Genomic DNA, 19,758 nt, shown 5'->3' with positions numbered 1-19,758 from the left:
CCTCGCTACAGTAAGAGAAGAAGAGATTTGCCTTTGCAAATTTTAGCATAATAAAAAAAAAGTGCTGTGCAGTGAAAATTACTGCTTTATTGTGTAATGGAAACCAGGGGCCACGGCATCTATAGTCAATCTAAAATATATATATATTTTATTTATTCACCGAACAGTGAACCAGCTGGCTTTTACCTCTCTGTTTGAATCTGGCTGTGTTACAGTTACATTGTGTTAACACTTCTTGATGAATGAACCCATGCAAATGCTCTAAAATCATTTTTATTGAAAGTTTAGAATGTTTTTTTTAACTTCTAAAATAAAGTTTCTGACCTGACGCAGCTGCCAAGGAACTACTATTTAACAGCAGAACACAATATCACAGCCCAATGTTTGAGCTTTTATTAGCATTGTACTATCAGGATATAGCATTTCAAAAGCTAGAAAGTGTTCATCTGTGACTTTATTTTAGTAAACGAAACAAAAAATACCTTTGTTTTAACTGATAAGTGCTAACATGTTAACAGTTAGCAGCCAAAATGAGGCTGAAGTTTGAAGCTTCTAATAAAACTCTGGTAACACTTTACTTGGTTGGTCCATTTTATGGTCTTATTTAACTGAACCCTATGTTGAATTTAAATGATTCCAAATAGAACCTAACCTTACACCTAACCCTAACCTTAACCCTTAATCAACCCTAAAATCTAACCCTACACCCAACCCTAACCTTAACCCTTAATCAACCCTAAAATCTAACCCTACACCTAACCCTAACCTTAACCCTTAATCAACCATAAAATATAACCCTACACCTAACCCTAACCTTAACCCTTAATCAACCATAAAATCTAACCCTACACCTAACCCTTACCCTAACCTTAACCCTTAATCAACCATAAAATCTAACCCTAACCCTAACCTTAACCCTTAATCAACCATAAAATCGAACCCTACACCTAACCCTAACCTTAACCCTTAATCAACCCTAAAATCTAACCCTACACCTAACCCTTACCCTAACCTTAACCCTTAATCAACCCTAAAATCTAACCCTACACCTAACCCTAACCTTAACGCTTAATCAACCATAAAATCTAACCCTACACCTAACCCTAACCTTAACCCTTAATCAACCATAAAATCTAACCCTACACCTAACCCTAACCTTAACCCTTAATCAACCATAAAATCTAACCCTACACCTAACCCTTACCCTAACCTTAACCCTTAATCAACCATAAAATCTAACCCTAACCCTAACCTTAACCCTTAATCAACCATAAAATCTAACCCTACACCTAACCCTAACCTTAACCCTTAATCAACCCTAAAATCTAACCCTACACCTAACCCTAACCTTAACCCTTAATCAACCCTAAAATCTAACCCTACACCTAACCCTAACCTTAACCCTTAATCAACCATAAAATCTAACCCTACACCTAACCCTAACCTTAACCCTTAATCAACCATAAAATCTAACCCTACACCTAACCCTAACCTTAACCCTTAATCAACCCTAAAATCTAACCCTACACCTAACCCTTACCCTAACCTTAACCCTTAATCAACCATAAAATCTAACCCTACACCTAACCCTTACCCTAACCTTAACCCTTAATCAACCATAAAATCTAACCCTACACCTAACCCTAACCTTAACCCTTAATCAACCATAAAATCCTTCCCTAAAGACGCTGAGAAAACTATTCCAGGTGACTGTCCCTCATGAAGACACTGAGATTAAAATACCAAGAGTGTGCAGATATGTCCTCAAAGATAAATGTGACACTTAGAAGAATCTAAAGTATAAAACATATCCTGTTTTTTAACAATAATTATGAATGTGTATTTGTATAGCTTTAATATCTTTAATATCTTAAATTTACAATGTAAGAAATTATAAAAAGAAAGAAAACACATTGAATGAGAGAAAGAGGTGTGTCTAGACTTTTGACTGGTACCATGTAGTGCTTACTAGAAACGAAGCCTCAGCTCTAATAATTAAAAATGAAGAATGAAGGTTCTGGCTTTGTCTAATCAAATAGCAATGCCAGTTTCCATTAAAAACTACAAAAGACAAGCCAATTCAGTCTGGAGATACACAATCAAATATTACCGTGTTACACAGTAGTGTAATGTAGTGTAGTGTGTGTGTGTGTGAGAGAGAGAGAGAGAGAGAGAGAGAGAGAAAGACAATGTGTGTATGAATAGAAACATTCACAGAGCTTCACAAGAAAAAGCAAGGCTAATAAGGCAACACCATAAATAACAAAGATACCATCTTATTAAACAGCAGCTGGATGAGGAAATCTGATATTTATATTTATAAAAGCTCTGTTCTGGATCCTCCAGCAGCTCACAGTGAGGATAATGGCAGGGGAAGTGCAGCTGGGTGATTTGTGTAAGAGATGATGCAGCATTAAAGCCTCTCAGCAGGTCTCCGGCTCTAGGCTTCTCCTTATCTAAAGGGATCTGAGGGTTTTGTCTGATGTCTGTGGTTTTTGGCCACGTGCCACCAGCCAGCCGAGCACACCGAGCCAAATCAGAGGTTAAAAGGTCCATCCTGGCCCGACCTCTCATAACGACCACACGGCCAGCGTTTTTCCACCAGCCAATCAAGCCATTGACAATTAAAGTAATGGTCAGAGTCATTCATCAATAGCTTCTAATGTGACACAGAGGACAGTGAGCCGAGCTGTAAAATTTAATTATTACCATCACCGTTATTACCCAGACATCAAAACCACTTTAAAATAAGGTCCTTTATAAAGGGTTTAGAAATAGTTTATAATGGAATTTATTACTTAGGTTGTAAATACTTAAAGGTCTCCTTTGATAAAATCCACTTTTTATCTCAACAAATATCTCCACTTTTGTCATTTTTTAGTTTACTACATGATTTAAAAGTACAAACTGTTCCTTACACTGTGCCAAAATTTCTTGATGAACGGACCAGTAAAAATACTTTAAATTAACATGAAATAAACTCTTTTTACATTGACCTCCATTTAAAAAAAAATTAGAAGGTTTTTTCTCTCTCCTGTAAAGTTGCTGTTTTGGAGATACTTGTTTTTCTTTGGAAAGCGATGACATGCATACAGCACATGAAACTCTTCCTCAACCTTCCTCATTGTCTGCAGTAGTTAGTAAAAGGAAATGTTCAGAAAAACAAACAGCTTGGGACCGCCCACAGGCAGAGCTGAAGCCATGCAGTGATGATCTCGTCAGATAGGAGTTAACAGAGTTAGGAACAGCATGGCAGTTCATTCCTGCGTTATTTGCGCGAATATCACATCAGTGTTATACTGTATGCTTGACCCAGTAATTCAGAGCTAAGGAACAAACGGTTAGAATTTGTCTATAAAACACCACCAGTGAAGTACAGCTGACCGTAGGTACGGTTTAGAACAGTTCTGTTTACACTAGTTAAAAGTAAAAATCCACCCACTATACTTTCTGGTCCTGGACTAGCCACCTCTGTGTGTAACGGTAGGTTAACATAGGATCTCCGGTGGATTTTGCGTTTTCAAAGACTCTAAGACTAGGTCAGTGGCTAAACTGCACTTAGCAGGGCATTATTACACATGTTGTAAAGTAACATATGACATTGCAAAGACTGTTATTAGTGTAAAATGTCTTTATTTTAACTGTTGTTTGTCTTACCGTTAGCCAATCAGAGGCGATATGTTTACATGTATAAATATTAATGAAAAAGAGCCGAAATCCTATTATTCCCCCTAATTAAAAAACATGCATAGAAAGGGTAACAGTTACCTGTCATTTGCCAAATAGTAATTCCACCTATATTTACAGACTAATCTTATTTTGTTATGATTTTAATTTTCCAATAAAATAATATTAAAAGTCAGTTTAGTCATGTAACATGTTGTTATACAGTACCAGTCAAAAGTTAGGACACACCTTCTCATTCAATATATTCAATATTTTACTACATTGTAAATAAATACTGAAGTGATCCAGATTATGAAGGAACACATAAGGAATCATGTAGTAACTTAAAAGAGTTAAACAAACCAAAATACTCTGGGGAGCTGTTAACTTGTGGTCTATGAACTTATCCTGTACAACAAAGGAAACTCTTGCTTTTCCTTTCCTGAGGTGGTCCTGATGAGAGCCAGTTTCATCATTGTAATTGTTTTAATGGTCTTTGAGGTGACTACACTTTTTTTTTCTTTACTTAGTTTTTTTTCTTAGGTTTTGACATAATATGGATTAGAACATTAATCTAACAGGGTTATTCACTGTATACCTACTTTAAATAAACTAAAATATAAAACATATTCTGGTTTGTTTAACACTTTTTTGCTTTCTACATGATTCCATATGTTTTTCTTTATAGTATGAATGATTTTAGTATTAATCTACAATGCAGAACATTTTAAAATAATGAAAAAACACTGAATTTAAGGTGTATGTAACTTTGGACTGGTACTGTATACCATTTTATGCTTTAAGTTAATTAACCCCTTTATACACTAATTATAAATCGTTTATACTTTAAATATTTTAAAGTGGTACCCAGACATTTACTTCATAAAATAGCAGGCAATGAGTTTTTTATTCAGAGTAAAAAATCTCAAAGCTCTCAGTTTATCAGCTTTTCTTACAATGTCTTATTTCCTTTATTAATATCTGCTTGCTCTATACCGTTTGATATATTCTAAGCGATATTTTTTTAACAGTATGTATTAACGCTCTATGGCGTCTCTGATATCTCTTACCTTATCATCAAAACACAAATCAATAAAAGCCCTTTCTGTAATGGCAGGATTCAGAAAGCTCTCCTAAACTCACTCAATAGAGGGTCTGCACTGCTGTAACGTGTGAATACATCATTTCACGCACTGCCTGGTAAAATCAAATGTGCAGCAATCAAACGCATTTAAATGGGGCCGTGTTAAATGAGTCAGGCTGAGAGAGCAGCTCAGAAAAGAGTGCTCCTGCACAGTTGGGTGTGTGAACACACACTGAACACACACTGAACACACACTGAACACACCAAACTCCACTGATCAAACTGCAGCCCTCTGTGCTTCTCCTAGCCAATTAAACACACCTTAACAAAATCACCTCTCTGTGTTTCTTTACTTTCAACTTTAACTTTCTTAATATTAATAAAGAGAGAGAGGAGAGAGAGAGAGAGATGTACACACAGATACTCTGCCCGAGCCTGAGCTCGACCCAATGCCCAACATGAACCAGGGCCTGGACGAGATTTTAGAAAAGAAGGTGTGAGAAAATGGTCTGTGGTGTAGGCCTATATTTGTAATGTAATGTTATTTTACAATTTTTCCACATTGTATACACACAAAATATGGAACTATGCACACAAATACGAAAACATGAAGCTCACGTGTTACATTGTGACTCCAAACTGCTAAACTCTAAACACAATTCCACATGATCTCACTCAAATATCATTCTAAATCACATTCTCTTTTTAGAACTATATTTGTTACAGATGCATATTTATATTATATTTCTGTCACATCAGTCACTTTCATAATCAATGTCATTGCACATTGCACTTTGCTCTGTTAATTATTTAATGAACATTTGCAACATCTACTGCACTGCTCCGTTTACAGATAGATTTTTACCTTATATAGTAAGTTCTTTTATGGCCTTATACATTTTCTATTCTTCTGTGTTTTAATTTATGTTTGAATATATTTCTTATTGTATTGTGTTGTTGCTGCTGGATGCCTAAATAAAAATATATCTATCTGTCTGTCTGTCTATCTATCTATCTATCTATCTATCTAGCTAGCTAGCTAGCTAGCTAGCTTTACAAATCACTAAACACAAATTTCATCATTAAATACACCTTGCTCACCTAAGAGTCATTGACCTTTAAATATATAAATAATAAATACATTTCTGTTACTTCTTTGGATGTGAACTGATTTTCCTCAAAATGTTTATCATTGTACTTACATAAGTGAAAATTACAGTTTCCACAAAGCACAAATTTCCAGTTTGTGTTGAGAGTTTTGAGAAACTGAGCCAAGTTTCTAGAAATGCGCTTAAACATTTGGGGAAAACTGTAATTTTATATAAAGCTATGGCGTGATAATCACAATATAGCAAATTAAATAAATCACACTAGAGTCTTAAAATAACTCTGAAAGACTACAGAAAGAGACAGAGTGCTAGAGAGAGAGTGAGACAGTGAGAAAACACTACGATAGGGAGAAAGAAAGAGAGAGAGAGAAATGAGAGAGAGAAACAGGGAGAAAGACAGTGAAAAAGGTGTTTAAGAAGTGGTACAATGAGGGAGAGAGAGAGGCAGAGAGAAGGGGGATATATGGAGAGATAGATACAGAGAGAATTTTATGGAGAGAAAAGTGTAAGAGAGGAAATGAGAGAGAGAGATGTGTGACAGAGGTGAGAGTAAGATATAGTGAGAGACAGATAGTGATAAAGAGAGAAGTGTGAAGTGTGTGTGAGAGAGAGAGAGAGAGAGAGAGAGAGAGAGAGAGAGAGAGAGAGAGAGAGGAGGGGTTAAAAAAGAGACTAAAGTGACAGAGGGGAGAGTGAAATATAGGGGTATGGAGAGATATAGGGAAAGACAGAGAGAGAGAGAAGGAGTGATAATGCTTTTAAGAAAAAATAGAAAGAAAGATAAAGTAAGACATTATTGTGAAACAGAGACAGAGAAAAAGACAGAGAAATTGTTGAGAAAAACAGAGACATAAAATTAAATATTTTGAGAGATAGGGAGAGAGAGAAAGACAGAAAGTGAGAAAATCTGAGAAAATGTTGAGAGATAAAAAGAGAATGAGAGAGAGAAAGATAAATTGACATCTTTTTAAGAGAGAGAAAGAGAGACAGAAAGAGAGCGACAGAAAGAGAGATAATGTGAGAGATTATTGTAAAAGAGAGTCAGAGAGAGAGAGACAGAAAGAGAGAAGAAATAAATTGAGAATTGTTGAAAGACAGATAGAATGAGAGATAGAAAGATAACATAATAGATTTGTGAGAGAGATAAAGAGAGACAAAGAGAAAAAAATTGATAAACTGAAAATGTGTTGAGTGCTGATAGAGTGAGAATGAGAGAGAAAAATAAAGTGGGTGATTTTTAAATGAGAAAGAGAGAAAGAAAAAAGAAAGGAAGGGACAGAAAGAGTAAGAGAAGAGAAAGAGACAAAAAGAAAGAGAGAGACAAAGATGGAGATAGTTGAGAGATTGAGAGAGAATGAGAGTGAGAAATATAAAATGAGAGATTGTTGAGAGATACAGAGAGAAAGAAAGGGAAAAAGATAAAATGGAAGATTTCTAGGAAAAAGAAAGAGAGACAGAAAGAGAGTGAGAGAGACAAAGTGAGAGATTGCTGAGAGAGAGGTTACACTGGCAAGAAAAAAGCAGATGTAAAATGAGGAAAAATGGACAGAAAAAGAAAGAAAGAGAGCAGAAATGAGAGAGAGAGAGAGTAAGATGAATAAGCGCAAGAGTGAGACGGGTGAGGTGAGGTGACAGTGTTGTGGTGTGTTAAATGTAGACTAATTAAAAACAGAGCAATCAGGGGTTTGTGCAGGCCTGCGTCCGCCTCCACCCCCTCCAGCCTGACTACAGGGGATTTGAGGAATTGAAAATGGGGGGTTGGAGGGGTTGTGTGGGGGGGTGGAGGTACTTAACAAAAGCAGGAGAAAAAGAACGGAGGCACAGAGTGTGCAGCGCGACAAAATCAAATCAGGCCTACAAAAGAAATAATTACATGTTTTCTCATAATATTGGACAGAGCAGCGATCCCACAGTTTAACTTTTAATTGGAATGACTCACTAAACCTGGAACTGGAGCACAGCAAATAACACCATGACCAGACGAGCAATCTAGAAACGGAATCATTAAAACAAGCCGCTGGGAAAGAAAGGGCTGTAATGGCTTCAGGAAACTTTATCTGGGGTGAGCAAATCCCTTCTAATGTTTTCTTTCTCCCAGCAGAATCAGAGGAACATTTAAGCAAAAGACTTTCAGCCAGGCAACAATCGACGCCGTGAGTGATGCAAAATGGTGAAACTCGGGCAAAATCCTCTCCTTTATGGAGCACGTTCAAAACTAAAGTCTCACTTCCAGTCTGCAGCAGTCGTCTGTGCTCAGGGACTCCTGTGGAATCTGGTTGGCTGAAGGAGCTGCACTCATGCAATACGCTGAAAAAGTGACGCATTTACTGCATTCAGAGGTGTGAGAGTGGGAGAGGTGGCACCTAAAAAAGTCAAACCTTACGTTGAAATAAAGGTGGGAATATAGACAAGGTCTTACAACTGTTACAATTTGCCCACATTAACAATAATGTAGTTATCATGATACTGTGATTCTGTTCAAACATATTTTAGGACCATATCTTAGAGCACCTATGCGTCACAAATCACAAAATCAATATTTTGTCCCACACCTAAAATGGAAACACAGTTCAACAATTAAATATAATGGAAATACAAAAAGTAATGTTTGTCACAATAACAACAATGTACAGTGAATAAAAGCAAATTCAAAATTGCATTATCCATATGCAACAATAGATAGATCTCTACACTGTGAACTGTGCTCACATTACATAACAAGGCTGGAGGTAGAGTAAGGTAGAGCAAGTTAGAATGAGGTAGAGTGAGGTAGAGATGGTGTAATGGGTTGGAGTGCTACAGATAGGTGGCACTCCAGCCCAGAGAGTTGTAGAACCCAGTGGCAGAACAGTAGATCTCAAAGCAGGTAAACTCAAGAAAAAAGGGAAATAATGATAATAATAATAATAATTAATTATACATAATCATTAATATATATAAATATATATTAATAGGATATATAATATTATAATAATAAAATTATATGTATACATATGTATGCATGTATATATATATATATATATATATATATGTCCTTATTAAACCCCGCTCCACGTGGGGATCGAACCCAGGCTGTCGCGGTCGCAGCCCAGTGCTCTAACCGCTGCACCAGCGAGCGGATTGGGATGCGGCCGCTTTATTCGCCCTTAGAGCCTCTGCCGAAAGGGGCGGAGCAACGAAAACGGGCGGAGGACGAAAACGGGTGCAAAACAAAGCCACGCCTAGCGTGAGTGAAATAGTGGGGGAGAATGTAAACAAGACTCGCCGCGGAAGCTAACGGCTACCTCTTATAAGACGAGGTGAAGAACAAAAGAGCTTCCAAAGGAAACGAAACTTAACTAAGGAGTTTGTGGATTATATGCTGTTCCACCAGAGAGGGGAGGAACAGCGGGGGGAAAAGAGAGGTGAGCAATCCGCGCCTCGCGGCTGCTACACACACACACACACACAGGAGAGAGCACACAGCTCCACCAGACTCGAGAGGGAGAGGAAAGGGATAGAGGAAGATACTTATGCGGGAGAGGCACGCCAGCGATGCTGATCAATGCTCTCTCCAAAGGGACAGCAGGAAAAGAAAGAGAAAAAGAGCCGAGGCTCGCTCGAAAAACGGGCATAGATTCGCTCTCACAAGCTTCAAAGATCCAGCCCCGAGGACCTGAATCTCAGGGTTTATATAGGGGCAAACCCAGGTGGAGTGGATCAGGTCTGATTAGGGGCTCAAGACCTCCCCCTGGCGGCCGAAGAAGCCCTCGGCCGGCCCCTAGCCATTACAGATGGTTTATTAATGAGAGCAATGCAGGGCATGGTCAAAACGTTCAGGGTCAATACCAGTATACAGCAGCAATGGAGAGTTAACATACCATAAACAAGATTCAGAGCAGATGTTAAAAGTCAGAAAAACAAAATGAGATCATACATGAGAGGGTGTATATATATATATATATATATATATATATATATATATATATATATATATATATATATATCCTGTTCATGTGGCTTGGCATCAGCTACTGCATAGTCGCTGCGCTTTCCTCCGAGCGTTAGCCCTGTGATGCTAGCTCAAAAAGAGGCGGAGTCTGACTTCACATGTGTCGGAGGAGGTGTGTGCTTTTCTTCACTCTTTGGTGTTGGGGCATCACTAGTAATAGCCGGAGTTCTAATGAGTGGGTTGGATAACTGGCCTTGTAAATTGGGGAGAAAAAAAAAAAGACAATAATATGTTTTATTGCAATTCTTTCTCGAATTGTATCGTCAATATATCTTCAAGGTATAAACAGCTATTGTGACAGACCTTGTACAGCTAGTATGTTGTTAGTCACACTAGCGAAAAGTATCACAATAAGATAAAATGCTGTCATCCTGTCGATTCAGCCCACGTGAAAGTGATAAAAACAGCTGAATCAGGTAAATACGTGAAGTGAGTGTAGTATCCAGCAGCACTTAACTGACTACACTTAAATGCAGCTCTGTGTTTTACTGCAGCCGGATACTTGACACCAGCCTGTGTCAGAGCGAACTCTGAACAGCTAAAACGTTTGATTCAACATTTGACACAAAATAGATCTCAGCGAGGACACATTTGCATTTGTTATTTCTGAGTTATATTAGAGTCACGCCACACGCGTGATATACTGCTGCCTGGAAATACGCACACTCTGAGCACGGAATAAATCACTCCTTCTGCCGGAGAGAAGTGCACGGGCGCATCTCGAGTAAAAGGCCAGCTTTACTCTTCGACTCTCTGACTGTACTTTGATGGTTGCACATTAGAGGAGAGTTCAAAGTGAAAATATTCAACCTTCAGAAGACATAAGAGAACATTTCCAAACAAAGCCTGGAGTAATAAACCTGTCGGCTCTAGTTAGATATGCTATCCCTCACTGAAGGCTGTTTATTCTCCTTCTCTCCTGTGTCAGCTTTTCCTGGCATTCCCCCATTCCTTCATCCAAAGCCTTTCATCCTGCTTACTACACATCAGTCCATCACTCACCTTAAACAGGACTAGCTGCTTGATATATTAGATGGCCTTTGCAACGCTGCTACGTGCCGGGGTCTGAACGTTTCACAAGTCAAGGGCACTGCAGATGTACTGCAACAAATAACAGCAATCTGATTTTATAACCTCGCATACAAGCTTTTATTTGCGCTATAATACCCGGCCGCCGCTGCCGTCACAGTATTTTATTGAGCAGGTAGGAATATGACTGAGAGGAACAGGTACTGTCCAAGAGAAGGAGGCATGAGCTTGATTTATGCATCAATTCCTGATCTGCTGGAGGGAGGAGCACAGGGCAGAATCATCACAATTACTTTACCCTGTGAGGGATGGTGTCAAACCCAAAAGATGTACGACGTGGAAAGCATCTCCATCTCGCCTCGGGCCAACTTTATCAAACGCAATCAGACGCAATCAAACAGAAGCCCTGAACTAAAACTAAAAGAGCAGCTCCTAATTCCGGCTGCGATACATCAAATAAAAAACTAATGAAGCAAATCAGACATTCTTTCTTTTAAATCACTTGATTTTTTTTTGTAAAAGGAAAAAAATCAAGGTGGTTGGGAGCTAGGTTGGGGTGATATAGCCCTAAAATAATATCTCGATATTTCACTGTAATTAAAACAATTATTTTCCTATCCATATGAAAAACACAAATCCATTTAATTAATTATGGTAATATAATGTCACGCATGGTGCTGTCTCTCCTACACTCTGCTCTCCCTGCGATCTCCAGTCTCTGGATTCAATACCTGTGAACTGATGCACTGCCACTATGATCTAAAGATCTTCTCCATCAGCAGCCAGAGTCAGAGAGAGAAGGTGCTATATAAGTGTAATTGTAAGTAAGTTAGTAAGTAAGTAAGTAAGTAGTGATGGGCATAAACATAAATATATGTTTTCTGTTCTTCTTGCTGCTAAATGCTAATTATGGGCTGTTTTTACAGAAAATTGTATAAATATCTCTTATTTACCAGCAATCATTATTGATCTCAAGCTTAAGTGTTTTATACTATCTATGCTTTCTGTGTGCATTCAGACACCATCTCCACACTCATCCACTCATCAATTGGATTTGGATTTGTATATTGAGGATTTACATTCATAAACATAAAGACCTGTATCTGTCTGTAATGTGAACAAATCTATGTGTAATTATTTACGTGTTTGCCAGCTAGTTTTGGCAGCACCGTACATAACAGCTACAATGCAGGACATGCAATATCAGAGGTGGACGGTTGCAGAAGTCAAAAAGGTGCTATATAAGTGTAATATAAGTAAGTAAGTAAGTAAGTAGTGTTGGGTATAAACATAAATATATGTTTTCTGTACATTTACCAGCAATCAATATTAATCTTAATATTGTTTGAACAGTAGATTAAGTGGATTGGATGGAGTGTGCATTCAGACTCATCCACTCATCAATTGGATTTGGATTTGTGTATTGAGGTATTACATTCTTAAACATAAAGACCTGTATCTGTCTGTAATGTGAACGAATCTGTGTGTTATTATCAGAGGTGAACGGTTGTTTCCGGTTGAGAGTATGCTGTGTGTGATTGGCTGCCGCTTCTCATCACTGTGTGTGGAATGTATCGATAATCGCTTTGAGTGGCAGAAAGGCGCTATAAAGTGTAATTGTAAGTAAGTAAGTAAGTAAGTAGTAATGGGTATAAACATATAAACATACTTTTTCAATACCAATACTTTAATATCTCATAATTTTACACAACTTCTCCACACTTATTCTCTCAGCCCATTCATCCATATGTGTAGCGGAAACACACTGGTGGGAAGGGAGCATGTGTCTAGTTCTTGTTGTAGAAGCAGTCAGATCTGCTGGCAGGTGATAAAAGGAGGCTGACAAAGCATGAGACCTGCCAGAGGAGAGGAAGAGGAAGAGGGAGGAGGCCTGACAGCAGCTCCTGTCCAGCCAGCGTCCAGCGCCCAGCGTCCTGCGCTGCTCCCTGGCCGGCCTTGTGCGTGGGACCGGGGTGATCCATCACATCGGCCCTGCCATGCTTCTGGAGCCCGGTCTGAAAGACGAGCCACGATGCCATGGGTGAGCGTCCCACGGGCCCGGAGGAGAGAGGCACTTTGAAAAAGGTTCAGAAGGTCTGAATGGAATCGAATCTACTTGGCCCTGACAGAGGCAGCTGCTCAGCAGAGCACGGACGGCACTTTGAGAGCGAGCACAAAGGCTCTAATCAGTGCAGATACCTGGCCAGGCACAAAGATACAAAGATAGCCAGGATGGAGCACGGCGAATAGAATTCAGAAGCAAAAAAAAAAAAAAGGGAAAAAGATCTGGCCCGTGCTTCAAGGATTTATGGAGGGAGCACTGAAGGACATCCAGGGGGCTTTTAATCACTGGGAGAAATACAGTTTTGACAAAGACAGCTGAACACTGAGGTCGGAGGAGAGGAGAAGAGAAGTAGACAGCCGGCACACAGGCCTCACATAAAAGCCACAACTGTGAAGAGAATACTGGCCAATGAATTTTTATGTCTGAGTGTTTGTGTCTCTGTGTGTGTGAGTGTGTGTGCATGTGTTGTGTGTGCGAGACAGAGAGAGAGACTGTGGAAAGGAGATATTGGGATTGCTCTGCAGGACTCAGTCAGCTCCCAACGACACAATGCATGCTGCCAGTCTTGTCTTGTAGCTACATTATAATGATACTTCACTGTTTACTGTTTCCCAGCCTAATCTCTATCTGCCACATGTGCAGCATTCAGTCCATTACCACATTCTCCTCTCTACCCAGAAACAGAACAGAACTCCTATGGACTCGAAACACTTTGTGACAACTGTGCGTGTGTTTATATGTTATAAGGATTCTCACTTCCTCACGCCATCAAACTGACCACCTGTAGTATTTCTGAATAGCATCCCTGATGATACGATATTAATACAACAGATAGAAGAGACTAGGGTAAGAAGAGCTAGAGCTGTCCAAGTTAAACGTGTTAACACACACACACACATACATACATACATACAATGAATCAATTTCTGCCATAAGTTGCTGTTGTTTTCCTTGGTTTATCTGTTCGACATCTGTCACTTAGTACACCAGTGATGACTTTCTTCTTCAGAACATTTCAAACGGTTGTACTGGATATGGATCTGATTGATATCTTCTTCTCTCAGCTTCACAACTGCATGTTTTCCACCCATAGACAGTTTAAAAAACGGTCAAAAACTGTCCAAGTTAACGTATTAACACACACACACATACACACAATTAATCAATTTCTGCCATAAGTTGCTGTTGTTTTTCTTGGTCTACCTGTTCGACATCTGTCACTTAGTACACCAGTGATGACGTTCTTCTTCATGACATTTCAAACGGTTGTACTGGATATGGATCTGATTGATATCTTCTTCTCTCAGCTTCACAACTGCATATTTTCCACCCATAGACAGTTTAAAAAACTGTCAAAAACTGTCCAAGTTAACATGTTAACACACACACAATTAATGTGGAAACAGCACTTTTACAGCACTTACTATGTTTCTGTTATAAGCTGCTGTGGTTTTCCTTGGTCTGCCTGTTCGACATCTGTTACTTAGTACACCAGTGATGACTTTATTCTTCAGCACATTCCAAACAGTTGTACTGGAAATGGCATATATTTGTGCTCTAATGGCTCTGACTGATTTTCTATCTTCTTCTCTTAGCTTCACAACTACATGTTTTTTACCCATAGACAGCGCTCAGTTTTTCATGTTTACTTCTCTAACTATATTGTACATGCACAGTATGCACAGTGTAGACGTTCAGCACTATTTATTACTTGAATAATCAATATATCAAGACAAACCTGCGCCAAAAACAAAACCAGTACTTTTGCTTACAAGAAAAATGGGTGGATTTAAACAAAAAGTGCTATCTTCTGAATGCAAGCAGCTGGTGGAGCAATGGAGACTTCAGAAGAGGAAACTCAGAGCTCAGAAGCGCATTCACTCAAAGTAAAACCAAGGAAACGAAGGAGAAATTTTTAACTGAGCCTCTCTCTCTCTCTCTCATAACCTGGAATTGTATTCATCCGCTCTAAAAGGAGACCGCATCACACCCACCCAGTTTAAAATGACTCTTCCTCATGCTCACTGCAATTACCCATTCTCACCAGAGAGGGCCCTAAATCCCCCAAATCCCAAAACTTACAGACATCAGCTTTAAGTGCTTACAAAGACTTACAAAAATCAAAAGTGTGATGAATCGTTTGCCACCACTATTAAAAACCCTAGCAATCCCAGTATTCCTTTAAACAGGTCAAAAACCCTGAAAACCTTCCTACCCTGCAATCACAGCACCAACACCCCGAGGAGCCTAAAGCTGATCCTGCAGTGATGGATCCTTCAGGGAGCTCTGTGTGTGAGCTCGGCGTGAGACAGCGGCCCGCTGATGAGAGACGACCCGATCCCAGCCATCGCAAACTGCAGGACACAGCCGCAGAGGCACGGCCGCTGGAGACGCCTCATCAGGAGCAGAAACCCAACCACTTACAGACTGCTCACAGCCTAAACTCCAGGGGCAAGGCAGGAAATACTTCAGCAGAATGTCAAAAAACCATGCAGCATGCGTGAACACAGCAACATAGCTAGCCATTCTGATAAATGAAAGAAAGAAATATAAGAATAAAGCACAGGGATGTGTGAATATAAAGTGATTAATTAAATTAAATTAATCTTCATTAAAATGCACTTGGGGTTAATGGGGATTTTTTTGTATCAGGATTATATCTGGATACAGCCAAGCCACATAAAATATAATTTAATGATATATAAAGACTTTTTAATGATTCACAATATTTATTGCAATTTGTTTGAGAGAGGAGACATTTTTTTTTTACTTTTTTAACTGTTTTAGGTCATTACCCAATTAAACAGGATTTTTAACACACTTCCTGTAATAAAATGTACAGTTATAAGTCATATACCCCTATAAACAATCCGAACTCAAAAAGAAAATGCATCTATCCATTTCTGTGAATCAGCTGAAAGAGTTTAGGTGTCAGAAATCACATGCTTCTATAAGCCGTTTGGATGCAATAAGAAAACAGGCATAGAACCACCCTGGCTCCGCCCCTCACCAATCAACCCTAGACCATAGACATATTATAACTTGAGTAAAAAGTTTTATAATATGTCCCCTTTAAAAATTATAATACGATATAATAAATATAATAAGACAATTTACCACAAAATGCTAAAATATCATTATTTTGCCCAACTATAGTGTAGATGTATTTAAAATAGATACAAATCTAATCACTAAAACCACTTCAGGAGGTGGCCTGAGGTGTATTTGAGCCATTTTATAGCAGTGTAAATGTATATGTCTCTCTAAGATCAGTAATAAGGGATATTCTGAATGTTTGGCAACCAAAAATTATCCAGCTTCATGAATACCAGTGATATATGCTGCAAATATATAATATATAAAGTGCTAATTTGCATATTCCATGCCAAATAGTAAAATTTCGATCTGATTAATCAGAGATTAATTGAATTTTCAAAGTGTAAAGAAATGTGACTAAAATCTAAGTGTGGCTAAAACGTTATCAGGAGATAATTCAGATACTTGTCTCATAAAGTGACCAGGTGTAAACAGGGTCTAAGATGCTGTAAAAGGTAACAGTGCCAATGCCACAGGGTGGCATCGATTACAGGTGGTACAAAGCCCTCTAGCATTGGACTGCAGAGCTGTGGAATCTTGTTCTTCAGAAAAATCAAGCTAAATCCAATAACTCTGTTATGAGATGGAGTGGTGTTTGTGATCCATCACCCAATATTACCGATCTCACTAATGCTCTTGAGGCTGAATCCAATCAAATCATTACAGAAAAGTTCCAGCATCAAGGGTAAAGACTTTATGTAATTGTTGAAGTGGTTACTGCAGCAGAGTCGGGACCCAGGGCTTTGTCTTACATGCTGTAAAAGGCACATCGTAATGCTCATTGCTATCTTACAACCCGACAACAGTCTGTTTTCACTCTTTCCACCTGACTCGTTTAAACAGCAACAGTGCTCACAAGAAATGAATATATCTACACCGATGGCCGTGGTGGATTTAACATGAGTTGTGTTCAGGTACATTTCTGGTGTACTGCTATTTTGGCAATGGAAAACGCAGGTGCACCAGTGACCGAATACAACCTAGACAGACGTCAACAGTCTGACACATAGAAACAGACAACAGACAACACATAGAAATAGCATTTACTTGAATTGCAAGTACAAAGAATGACAAGTGACCCTCTGATTCATTTATTTCATGTTACGCCCAAAATTAACCACACCCATGATTAATTAAAATAATTAGTGCATGCCTTTTGTGTGTTTTGAGCCGCACAAGGCAAACTTTTCCCATTGTTACGATAGCAAAGACATACTGACATGTTCTAAATCAAGCTGCGCAGCTTAAGCGCCTATAGATCACTAAAATAGGGCCCACTGTCTCTAATAATAGACTTGTTTGAAGACACTTTTGTATATATATAGTGAGATATCACTTGTCTGTTGAAGGCATGGACAATTCTAGCCAGAAACTGTCGGTCATGGTCATTACCACTCACTGTACTGTCCACTGCATATAGTATGCACTATTAGACCATATTTAAACTCCAATAATTCAAGTTGCCTTGCCATGAGAATGCTAGCCAGCATGTAAGCTCATTCAGAAGATAACACCACACAACTTATACAGTGTGGACATTCCCAAACCATCCCCTGAGGTAACATTTCATGATTAGTTTAAATGATACTACTGTAACATGATTCTGGAAATTTCGGAAAATTAGATTCTATTTCTGTTTTTATTTATATACTCATAATTTATAAAGAAATAAACACTATGTTTGGTTAAACCAATGTTTTTTTTCAGTCCCACTTATATAAAATAAGTGTCTCTAATAATAGTGTAGTTACACATTAACTAACCATGTAATAACATTATAACTACAGGTGAAGTATGCATTGCTATAGTTGCATATGTGTCACTGTAAATGTTGACCTGTGTGTAATAGGGTGAGTGTAATTACATGTAATAAGACAGGCTGTATGGATGCATATGTTGCACAACTGTGTCAACATACAGTAGCTGAATGCTACTATAATGAATGCTATCATAATGTTACTATAATAACAGCTGAATGCTAATAAATATGTTATTACAGTGTGCATAATTACAAAAATCTGTAATTCATCTCTAATAATATGTGATTCACCAATGGTTATTATATTTTTTTATTATTGCATGGATTGTTAATTACGTGTAACTAAACAGTCATTAGAGACACTTTAGGTCTTTAAATTGGGATCATATTTCCTGTGATGTTAAATTTAAACTGAATGCACAGCACAGAACAATAGCTTCTGATTTGCACACACACTCAGATATCTCTGGTACTCAGTGAGCAGAGAGGCTAGTATTAAATATGGCTGTTCTCACTCCAGCTGCGTGTATCTGAATACAGCGCTGATAGCTGATGAAGGAGATAGCATCCTGTCAATCAGAGCTGCTGTAAGTAGGCAGCAGATTAACCCTGCAATTCCCCAGGCCTTTTCCTTTCTCCCACACCGTGCACCATGCCCATCTCCTCCTCCCTCCATCAAACAGCTCCTGATCACCAGAGACTTCTCACCTCCATCTCCCTCCTGCTGGAGCTGCCTGCAGGAGGCCACGGCTGATTCAGCAGCAGAGCTGGATGATGTACTGTCCATATAGCCGATATCACCACATCAAATAACTGTACTGAACCTTAGATTCTAAGCTGTGTATCTAGATAACAAGAAAGCAACTATAGAACAGGGGTCCAGATGTGGCCTGCAAGCATGAAACATCTGACCTGTGAGGTTGTTGTTGAACTATAATGAACAATAATGAAAAAAAAAAAAAAATAATAATAATAATAATAATAATAATAATAAAATAAATAAAATGCTTCTCTGATGAGCTTTTGTTTTCATTCCTCCCCTGTCTCTCTGTCGTGCTCGCCATGACTTTAGTTCTCGTCTTTCCACTCGTTCTTGGGCTCCCTATGTCCTTATAAGGTCATTTTTCCTGGTTGTGTCCCAATTCACTAGCCTGGGCAGTGGTAGTGTATTGGACAGTGACCCTGAAGACACGGTGTGTTTATTTATTATTTATTCTTTTCTTTCTTCTTGAGTTTACCTGCTTTGAATTCAACTATTCTGCAGTTGGGTTCAACAACCCTCTGGGCTGGAGAGCTACTAGTCTGACTTCATTTTCCAAAACAGAATTTGACACTGCTCCTTATATAATCCAGTGCGCCTTATGTATGAATTTTATCAGTCAGGTATTAAGGAGCAGTTGGACTAAAAGTATAAAAAGTATTAAAGTATCTTGGACTGTCTGCGTTTTGCCATGTTAAAACAAGCCACGTGGGACGAACCACAAATTGATAGTGCACTGTGGTTTGCAGCTAATGCTAATGCTGCTGCACCCAGCCATAGTGCTGGAGAAACATTACTGAAAACTCACCTTTAGAAACAATATTGTAAATCTAAGATTACTGTAAATAAACAAAAGCGTTTTTACTCACTTAAATAAATGTTTTTTTTTTCAGGAGAGAAATGTGTGTAGATTCATTAAACTAATGCTAAATTTTGGGCTGCGAGTGGTCCAATGCCGGTTCGAATCCTGTTCATGCAGCTTGCCATCGGCTACCGGAGCTCTGAGAGAGCACAATTGGCCTAAATTTCCTTCGGGATAAATAAAGTATCTATCTATCTGTCTGTCTGTCTGTCTGTCTGTCTGTCTGTCTGTCTGTCTATCTATCTATCTATCTATCTATCTATCTATCTATCTATCTATCTATCTATCTATCTATCTATCTATCTATCCTTGTTCTCTCTGGGTGGGTAGATGGCAC

General features: G+C 38.6%; 1 protein-coding gene and 1 long non-coding RNA gene across 9 annotated transcripts in view; both read right to left on the bottom strand.

Moving 5' to 3' along the window:
• The window catches only part of gria4b (glutamate receptor, ionotropic, AMPA 4b), a 202,769-nt gene that overhangs the window by 166,502 nt on the left and 16,509 nt on the right, over positions 1–19,758 (bottom strand). The gene's annotated exons all lie outside the window — the stretch shown is intronic.
• Positions 821–1,762, bottom strand: LOC125782395 (uncharacterized). Of its 2 annotated transcripts, none has more exons than XR_007425041.1 (4): positions 1,547–1,762; positions 1,397–1,492; positions 1,109–1,210; positions 821–868 (listed from the first exon to the last, which is right to left on the bottom strand). It is a non-coding gene; the product is annotated as an uncharacterized LOC125782395 (long non-coding RNA). The 2 variants fall into 2 exon arrangements; XR_007425040.1 differs by lacking the exon at positions 821–868 and adding an exon at positions 911–1,012.

The sequence above is a fragment of the Astyanax mexicanus genome, chromosome 17 (assembly GCF_023375975.1).
Source record: "Astyanax mexicanus isolate ESR-SI-001 chromosome 17, AstMex3_surface, whole genome shotgun sequence".
Classification (NCBI taxonomy): domain Eukaryota; kingdom Metazoa; phylum Chordata; class Actinopteri; order Characiformes; family Acestrorhamphidae; genus Astyanax; species Astyanax mexicanus.
The sequence above is the reverse complement of the archived record's forward strand: the minus strand, read 5'-3'. Positions and strand labels throughout refer to the sequence as shown.